Below are 10,819 nucleotides of genomic sequence, written 5' to 3' on the forward strand. Positions count from 1 at the left end.
ACAGATTAGCTGTCATCCACTATGTATTTCCTTATAAATAGTCATCCGAGTTGTAAAGAAGAGAGAGATCTTTTTTTTGAGTAAGAAACAAGTAAATAGGAGAGAGAAAGTTCAGAGCAGAGATCCTTCTTGACTTCTTTATCTTTTTTGTAAGAACATTCACAAATTAATCAATAAAATTAAGAGTGTAAACCTAAAAATGAGCTGATCAACAATGAAATCATATGAGGGGTGTAGTGTAGGATTTCCTTCAACTACATAATGGCGCTAGAAATAGGGAATTACAATCCAGATAAGAAACAAAGGCAACAATATTGTTATTAGAAAAAGATAGTGTTTCTTACTACCTTCTCATTCGCAGACTTTCTTTTATGTGCGACAACCTTATGTTGTGATTTGGGAATGTTAGGGTTCTGAACTGTAAATTTAGTGTTGGAGCCGCTTTTGCTGAAATAACAAGAGTATGGGAATCGCATAAACAACATAAACAACATCAAATAAGGCAATAAACAAGGTCAATTTCAAATATGTCAATTTCAGCAAAACTCATAAAGAAGAAAAAAGAAGACTAACCTTGATGAATCCATGAAAAATAATAGCAGGGAGATTGTCTCGAAGAAAATTACGAACTATGAAGATCTAGTATGAAGATGAAGAAGAACTTAAAAAGGTTGAAGAAGAAAGAAGAAAAGTTGCAATAATGGAATTTGCAGAAGAACGATGAAGTTGCAGAGAGAATAAAAGGAAAGAAGAAGAGAGTGAAAAGGAATATATATAGAGGGAATTTTTCCTCGAGAAAATAACCACAGTTAATACGGAAAGATATAAGCGGTTAAAAAGTAACGGTTACAAAAGACGTGTCGAGAAATAAATGGAAGAAAGAATACGTGTGATAAATGCAGAATATGAAAAGATAAGCAGTTGCGGCATTTCTCACATCATTCTCTACTTTGCAGAGAAGATATGAGAAGAGGCAAGATGTAGGATCAGAATCTCGCAAAGATAGCGTTTCAGCGAATTATCAATGACACATTACAACAGCGTCGCAGAACAATTTCAGAAATGATAAAATAAATGACGTCAGCTAAGATCACGAGAAAGATATGATAATCCTGAGAAAATTAGAGAGTTTGCGAAATTAACATATGTAAGGTTGCGAGAATGTCGCAAACCATATCCGAAAATAAAGGACAGATTAGCTGTCATTCGCTATGTATTTCCTTATAAATAGTCATTCGAGTTGTAAAGAAGAGAGAGATCTTTTTTTGAGTAAGAAACAAGTAAATAGGAGTGAGAAAGTTCAGAGCACAGATCCTTCTTGACTTCTTTATCTTTTTTGTAAGAACATTCACAAATTAATCAATAAAATTAAGAGTGTAAACTTAAAAATGAGCTGATCAACAATGAAATCATATGAGGGGTGTAGTGTAGGATTTCCTGCAGCTACAAAACTCACGGAGCTACGACTAAGATAACCACACGGAGATGACTACATTAATCGTTCAAATACTCAACATAAGGAACACTTTACGGAATATACGACTACATCAACCAATAGAACATGATTAGTATAGCCGTTCATACACTCAACACAAGAACTTGTGAAATATATGAAAAACTCAATTAGATTAATTACAAGAGAACCTATAATTAATCTAATTGGAATACACAACCAAACTAATCACCGAAGCAATCAATTTAATTGTCAAAAGATTTTGCTCGACAAAAGAAGATTTTCGGAGCAAATAACTAAATAACCAATCAAGATGATTAATTTAGTTCAAGACTGCTCAACATATAACATCTCATGGAACAACCAACAAGGCCAATATGAATCGACATAGTTGTAAGGTGCTCAACATAAGATACACAATGGAGCCTTCACGGTAAAACATAACAAAATGGATCAATGAAGATCAATATCGTGGATAACATACAAGGATCTATTCTATTTTCCATCACTATTTGCATAACGACATAATAGACTTTATCCTTGTCAAACAAAAGATTTCATCCTATTTTCCATCAAATAAATGACTGCATAGGCATAACTTTTGTAATTGTCAAAAGTCCATTCGTCCTTTCATCAATACGAATATCAATTTATGAACGACTTTACTTTTGACACAATATGGGACCTTCAAGTTCACGGACGCAAACAATACATATCCCATAAAAATATTGCAATACTTCAAAACAGATTAATACTGCAATAATATCATCCTCCAAATATTTTTAGAATTTAAAAACCAATAAACCTAAAAAATAACATAATTAGATGAAAACAAAAATAGCTATGTGTAGTCACAATCTTCGCTATTCAAAACGCTAGTTATTCTTCCAACTAATCCAAAAAGAAGACTTACTAGGTATCTATACCTCTTAACAATCATTTCACTCACCTTGAATAATCTTCTCGTATTCTCTATATTCTTCAAGCTCATCTTCGATTAGGTCAATCCTGGATTCAAGACTATCCATTTTCTTCTCAAGTATTTTGGAAGAACCTTTGAGCCACAAGATGCAGAGCCTCAACCTCTCAAGCTAAGAATGAAGATACAGGCGTATCCGAGCTCAACTAGAGATAAAGTGATCCAGATGCTCCCCTTGCTTGTCAAGGGTTGTTGTATAAACATGTTTCCTTCTCCTTCTGATTCTGGAAGCATTGGTTTTGCACGACCTTTGATTATCCAGATTCAACTTTTGCATGTTCTCTTGTAGTTTAGAAATTCTTTTGTTCCTCTGCTTGAACCTCCAACACGTGTTTTGAACATGGTTGCATTTGTACAAAACGAACAAACCGGCGATCTTATGTCTTGTTGAAGTGCCTTCTGTTTATCACAACTGCCATCCTTTGTTTTCCCATGACACTTAGGAACATAGTTGACGATACCTGCAGTCTTGCTCTTAAATCCTAAACCATTAGTGTTTCCAAAGGATTTCTGACCAAATAACATTGCTGAGATTTTATCAAAACTTCCAGATAATCGTTGAAGATCATCTTTGAGAGTATTAATCTCTATTTCCTTTAGAAAAATGGTCCTGATGAGTTGATCATTAAGACAATCTATCTCAAGATCTTTCACTTGGATTAAAGATTCCAATTTCTTCAATAAATCTTTTAATTGAAGATTTTCTTGAAGGACCTCTTTGTTCAAGAAATCGAAAATCTTTGTGTCAGACTCAATTTCTGAATCAGATTTTTGAGTGTATGGAGGTTTCTGCCGCGAGAGCTGTATATTCACATCCAACAGACGTATTCAAGACGTCGACACAAAGAGATTTATCTTCCATAGAATCTTTAGAAGCAATAGCTAACAGGGGATGTTTATCACATCTAACGCTTCTCTTTATAAAATCCTTGATCCTTTCTGTTAACAACGGTTTATTGAAACGATAACCAGATGAACAACACTCATCAGCCAAGATAAGTTAGAGGATTTACTTGTCTCGGAAACAATGTTGAATGCAAAGGTTCGAACAGAATTTGGATCACGAATTGTCACCTGTGCACAGGAGGTATTCGTGGAAGGAGTATTGAGGTTGTTTCCTCCATTGATGGCATGTTTCTTAGAAACGTATCTCTTGTCTTCAAATACAGTTTCTAAGATATCCCAGGCTTCTTTAGACTTAGTGCAAGTAGCCACATAGTACTGAAGATATGGGGTAACGGCCTGTCTGATAGCTTTTAATCCAAAAGAGTTTTGCATTGCAGCAAGAGATTCTTCAGGACTATAACTACCAGCATCCTTTGGTATAGATACATCGTATTTTGTGTTAACCGGAGGATTATAGCCTTTAACAATACATACCCAGGTTTGAAAATCACATGCTTGAAGATAAGCACACATTGCAACTTTCCATGCTGAGTAGTTTGAGCCATCAAAGACTGGTGGTACATTAATAGAGATAGCACCTCTGTCCATAGAGTCGGATCGCTACAAACACAGACTGATGAGGTCTTAAACGTGTTTTCCTGCTCTGATACTGGTATAGATTTTAGATAACCAAAATTAATGATTAAATGAAACCCAGTTATATCCGCAAGCGCACAGGTCAATAGTAATGTAGATAACAAATGCGGTTCGCTCCCACAGGGAGTGTGAAATACTCTACCAACTAATACCAAAAATTAAATAATCAACAAGATAATGTTTTAAGGATTTTTAGAAATTCGGAACAAAATGAAATGATAAATAATTTAAAGATAAACTAAATGAGTGTGGGTTATTAGGATTTTCGGTTTCCGCCAATTAATTATGCAAACTCTACTAATCTTTAAAAGTTTATTCCATGCTTTTTCAAATACTGTTTCTCCGCTATAGTTGTCTTTGCTTCATGAGTAGTGATTCTAAAGCATTACCTATCTATCCTTACATACCACGTCAAGGGATTTAACCGAAGCACGCAATATCAATTCAAAAGCATAAATAATCTAGAAAATCACATCAACAATAGAATACCAAGCCAAATGAAGAAAAACTACTAATCAATCAACTCATTATTAAGCATATAAATATAGAGTTTTCATAATAAAATTGGGTTCTACCTAGACCCTAACATAGCTTTAGCTAGCCATGACTTTCACAAAAAACCATAAAAAGATTAAAATCAAATAGCTAAGCAAAAAAAGAGAAGAAGAAACTCCAAACCCTAGACTGCGAAACGGCCGTCTAGCCGCGCCTCCCCAACTTTCTGTTCGTATCTCTTCATATAGGTGATGCAAAGGATTTCAAGACAAAACCTAGCGACATCTGCCACTGCTACGGCCCAGCCCAATTACCCGAACATCCAACTCCATCTCCAGTCCGGCCAATGCACCAGCTCCACCAATTGTCTTCTGCCAGACCGACCACAAGACCAATTCCATTGCCCGCCATCTTCTCGATCCAACTATAACACCAATCCCATTCGAGCACTATTACTGGATTCTCCCAACTCCGACCACAACAACTTTCCATTCTCTGAATCTCGAGTTAGACCCACTAGTCATCACTTCTAAACATTAAGTTCACGGCTAACTTCGGTATCTGCTATCTTCGTTCATGCCTGAGTTCATCACCACCAGTTTCGATCCGTCCAAGCACCACCGGAGTTCACAGCAAAGCAGCCTTCGAGTCCTCTTTCTCTACTGATTTATACAGCCAAAACCAACCCTAAATATCAACAGTAACATTACCAGTTCTTTTCCTTAAATCTGAATACAATCACCACTGCCGATCTTTCCCGATCCGAACCACTCAATCGTCACCTGCATCTCCATTGATTTCACCCTCAGGACTGCCAAGAGTTGTTTCCGTTCTTCCTTGTTCTCTCCCTGGTATTCTAGCCACATGAACATCTCGTACTTCAATTGATCAGAATTAAAACTGCTGAATACCTCCACCAGTCACGATTAATCCAGCCGCAATATCCATCTGTTGATGTTGCTGTCGTTCATCAGCAAATGCCAAGACCCGTCGTTCACAATAGCCAGCTGCAATCGATTCAGTTACCAACTCCGGCTAACAAACTGACCATTCTCTCTTCTCGCATTCAACTACACCACCAGCTCCTTGTCTCGCTCTCATGGCAACTACAGCAGCTACAGCAGCGAGCTCTTTCTTCTTGTTATCATGCCACCACTACTTCGACCAACTTTTCTTCTGGCACTCAGCAACAGAACCCGTTTCCATTCACATCACCATTCCAAATACCAACCAATCGATGCACGGACGCTGACTTTGTTTGCTGCCGTCTTCTTCTCTTTTCCGTCTGAATGGATCAACTCCATTACTATACAGTCACCGCTCATATTTCTTGACTCCATAAGCATTCTCAAGCATTGAAGTTACCGTTCGAGTTCGGCAGAAGAGTTCTAACTCAAACAACTGAGTGACAGAATAAGCAAAATCACCTTGCAAAGAGCTGCTGCCTTGATGACGACTTCCAAATCCAACTCCTTTCGGAATCCAGGCAACAACGAACTTCTCTTCTCTGAACGGAATGCCAAGACCCCAACTACTACTGCCATTTCTGTCAGCTAACAACTCAGCCAACACGACCATCACTGCCTCCAAATATCAGCTAACATACGGATCACCTCGTTGCTGTCCATTTTCTTCATTGAGAACTGTCAACGAAACCCATCTTCTACAGCCACTGTAAACAGCACCAGACTCTTGACAATACTACTCAAAAGCAATCAAACCAAACAGTTCAAACTGTCCCAAATCAAACCCAATTTCCGGACCACATCGAACCCATTTCCCCATTGTCTGTTGCCGTGAACATCTAAGTACACTCCATCTCGAGCCAAACAGCAGACTACGACTCGTCTTTATCATCATAGCTTCAATCACAGCAAGCTCAACTTCCACCATCGTTGTCAACTACGATCACAGCAGCAGCTTCTGTCCCAGAATCTTCATCGTCGCTGCTGCACTATTAATTTTCATGCACTTCGAACAACGGCATACCAACCGAGACATAACTCTCCTTGTTTGCGAAATCGTCTCTTATTTTAACCATTGACCTGGTTCTTCATTGCTGCTTTCAAGGTACAAAATCCGGGCCACATATGACCCATATCTTTCAATCGTTAGAACTCAATAATGTTGCTGCAATAGAGAGCTCGAGAATCACCTACTGCCAAATCGGATTCACATCTAAGTCATCATTCATGGAGTACTAGCTTCCATCTTCATTTACATATCTCCACTTCAGTTCATGTTCTCGGCTACTGCTTGCAAATCTCTGGCTGTCTCGGCTACAACATCATTTCCTTTCTCCCTTTTATGCGACAGACCCTTCACTTGGACAGAAACCCCATGGAACTCCATCTGTTGCGGTTGCTGGCACTGTTGTCGTGTTCCACTAATGTTCAGTGACCAATATTTCTCACAAAACGCTATGAACCTTGTTATGTAGATGAAGAACACCACTTGACACAACCACGTAGAATTGTGGTCATGAGAGACAGACACGTCTCACTGCGTTATTCCACTACCAGAATGTGGTATCCAAGGCAGTACCCAAATTTAGTGGTACTCAAAACCACTTCATGTCCATGAGATGAAAAAGCACCAGGTGACACATCGATTGTTAATTAGGCAAGGAATAATTAATTAAGCTGCTTCTCAACGCCTTGTGACGCAAACACCATTTAATTTCTGGTTTAGCCTTTTATTCTTGGGACGATGGAATTCATTTGTGCTTTCTACAAAAGCACTAAAATAGTATTGTTAGCCAAAATATTGAGTCCTACCTAATATAAATATGGATGTAAAATGTAACACTTATGTGCTTATCAACACCCCTACACTTATATTTTGCTAGTCCTCGAGCAAAACAAAGAATTGACCCGCTACACAGCTGGTCACATAATAAGAGAGAGTTAGACCCGCTACACAGCTGGTCATAAAATGAAAATTTGAAACACCATACCAAGACCCGCTACACAGCTGGTCATAATCCTAGAAATCATAATGATAATAATTTTTTTTAAGACCCGCTACACAGCTGATCATCTTCTTCTTTTTTTTTGCATTTTTTTTTTTTTAATTTTTTTAGACCCGCTACACTGCTGGTCATAATTTTCTTTTTTTAAAATCATAATTCCTAAAGAAAACACCACTCCCCACACTTAAAAATTACATTGTCCTCAATGTAATTGAGTCATCCAACGTAGAAATTGAAATGGGAGATAAAAAAAAATAATAATAATAAAAGATAGAGTAAAGGGAACAAATATGATGGGTTGACTCCCATGAAGTGAAATGTATTTGTTTCCCTGCTTTCAGTAGCACGTTCTCAAACAAGGTGAGGTTGGAACCCCATAGTACGCTGCAAATCATATATATACAGTCTGAAAATTTGGGGATCAACCCAACTAATCAGTTTTGATGAAAAGATGATCCTGCAGTAATGATGATTAGTACCCAGAGAGCAAAAACTGAACTCAGTCTTATTCGGAACATTCACGTAAGCTCTTAGAAAATCACGATCCGAGAAACAAGGGCTCAACGGAACAAATATCGTGACTAATTGACCCATTATCATCTACAACGGTTTCATTATTAAGGGTCAAGGTCAGAGCTTTCTCAACTAATGGAACTAGTCGAGACTCAGTAAAAACTAGAGGTTCTAGTTTGGGTTTCCATTTATTAGTGTCCAGCAACGTTGTGGAGTCTAACAAAGCATTGGCTTCACAAATAACACTATCATCATCAATCAACAACCAAAGGTTGGATTTCCAATTGATGATCTTAACGCACAACCTGTATTATTTCAATTATATAAAATATAATGTGGAAAAGAAATAACACAGAACCAGAAGTTTTGTTAATGAGGAAACCGCAAATGAAGAAAAACCCCGGGACCTAGTCCAGATTGAATACATACTGTATTAATCCGCTACAGACACTAGCCTACTCCAAGCTAACTTCGGACTGGACTATAGTTGAACCCAAATCAGTCTCCCACTAATTCCAGGTACAATTATACTCCTACGCTTTTGATCCCAGCGGGATACTGCGCACTTGATTCCCTTAGCTGATCTAACCCACAACTAAGAGTTGCTGCAATCCAAAATCGCAGACTTGATAATAAACAAATCTGTCTCACACATAAAAGTATATCAAAGGATAAATCTGTCTCCCACAGAAAAACCCTAAGTTTTGTTCCGTCTTAAGATATAAAATCAAGGTGAACAGGAACCAATTGATAATCCGGTATTATATTCCCGAAGAACATCCTAGATTAATCAATCACCTCTCAACAATCCTTCTTGACTACACAAGCGGTTTGTCGAGGAATCACAAACAGTGAGACGAAGATGTTTGTGACTTATTTATCTTGCCTATCGGAGAACTCTCACGATCTCAAGCCAACCAAAGATTGTACTCGTAAGATAGAAGATGCAAGATCAGATCACACAACTACGATAAAAGTAGCATCGGTCTGGCTTCACAATCCCAATGAAGTCTTTAAGTCGTTAACCTAGTTTTAGAGAAGAAAACCAAAGGTTAAAGGAGAATAGACTCTAGCGAGCGCACTAGTATCACACAGACGTGTAGGGATTAGTTTTTCCCAATGTTAGATATCTCCTTTATATAGCCTTCAAATCAGGGTTTTTCCTTAGTTACAAAGCAATCAATATTCATCGTTAAATGAAAATCTGATTTAGATTCAAGCTAATATTTCTCAACCGTTAGATCGAAAACTTATCTTGTCACACACACTTGGGTAGACGTTTACTGTGTTTGTGAAAACCATGCCCAAACGTGTACGTGTATGTTAGTTCAACATAGTAACCCAAAAGGTTAACCATATGAGCATTTCATATTAACCTAGTTCTTCTTCACCATAACTAGTTCAATTGACTCAAATGAACTAGTTAGAGAGTTTTTCAATTTCTATGAGATCTTATGTAACTACACAAGACACAATTGAAACAAAGATGATTCGATTCGATGAATTGGTTCATGAACTTTATAGCCATGGTTTGCATAAATCATTCCTTAGTAATTTAAGTTTCATGTTCAGAGAACATATTTAGATCATAACCACTTAAGCTCACAAACAAGTTCGCGTACTTAAGGCAACCGACAGAGTTTTCCAAACTCAGCAGAAAATCTCGGCAAAGAGACTTCCGCCAGTTCGCGGACTAAACACGCAAACGAGTTTTTGCAAAATCCCAGCAGAAATTTTCGGTAAGAGAACTTCCGTCAGTTCGCGGACTTGGCAAAGCCAATTCCTCCGGTTTCTCTCAATCAACAAAGTTCGAAAACTTCGGATTAAGGAATACATGGTTATGTAATCTAAACTCTCATTCCAATCATTGAGACATTCTCAGAGGACGTTATATAGCCGTTATTCACAGACCGTTTCACGTCAGAGCAATTCTCAAAGTAATTGAAACTTTTCATGACTTTCGCCACTAGGTCAAGATAAACTTGATTAAAGCGAAACGCTTTACCAACACAGGATTTCGAGAAAAAGATAAGTAGTGAATACTCGGCTCGAAATGTCAAATGTGTATGATCCAGTCTATATAGCATACGACTTTTTGTCTCATAATAAGTAGGAGATAAAATAGATAGACTTTTGAGTGATAGATAAGTTCAAGTCTCCACATACGTTTTTGTTGATGAAGTTCCACGGTTCCTTGAGTAGATCTTCGTCGTTGTATGATGAATCTCCATGAAGTCCTTGAGCTCAACTACACTTTTCTATCCTAGTCCGTGACTTAGCTATAATAGGCTAGAAATCAATACTCATAGTTTTGATCACTAACATTGACAAACATGCTTGATATAGCAACGCATGCGAGGTCAACCGAGCTATGCTCTAACATAACCAACAAAAGTGTTATCAACACAAGTATCCAGAAAACACCAAAAACTTATAGCTTACATTCCGCAAGCAAGTTCCACATTCTGATACAAGTCACAAAACAACCACACTTTCATAGTTAAACATTCTGATCTCAACACCTTCTTCACTTCCCTCCATAAGGTCAACCCTTCTCCTTCATTTTGTGACCGAAGCAAGACTGGAACGGCCATTTCTTGGTTTAGGCCAGAATTGTACAGATTGATCTCTCGAATCTAAAGTACTTCAATGCAGTGCATTTGTTTAGGGTTTAGATTCGTTTCTCGGCGGCACATCCAAATTTACAATTTCCAGCAGAATCAGTTTTTACCTACTACAAATTGGCGACCACAGTGGGAGGTTAATCTCTCGGTTGCAAAATCAATTTTTTCAATTTTCATTTCAATTTTCTCAAATTTAAAATGGTGGATCTTAGGCCTAAATTCAGTCATTAACCAAAGTTCAC

The sequence above is a fragment of the Papaver somniferum genome, chromosome 1, assembly GCF_003573695.1.
Source record: "Papaver somniferum cultivar HN1 chromosome 1, ASM357369v1, whole genome shotgun sequence".
Classification (NCBI taxonomy): domain Eukaryota; kingdom Viridiplantae; phylum Streptophyta; class Magnoliopsida; order Ranunculales; family Papaveraceae; genus Papaver; species Papaver somniferum.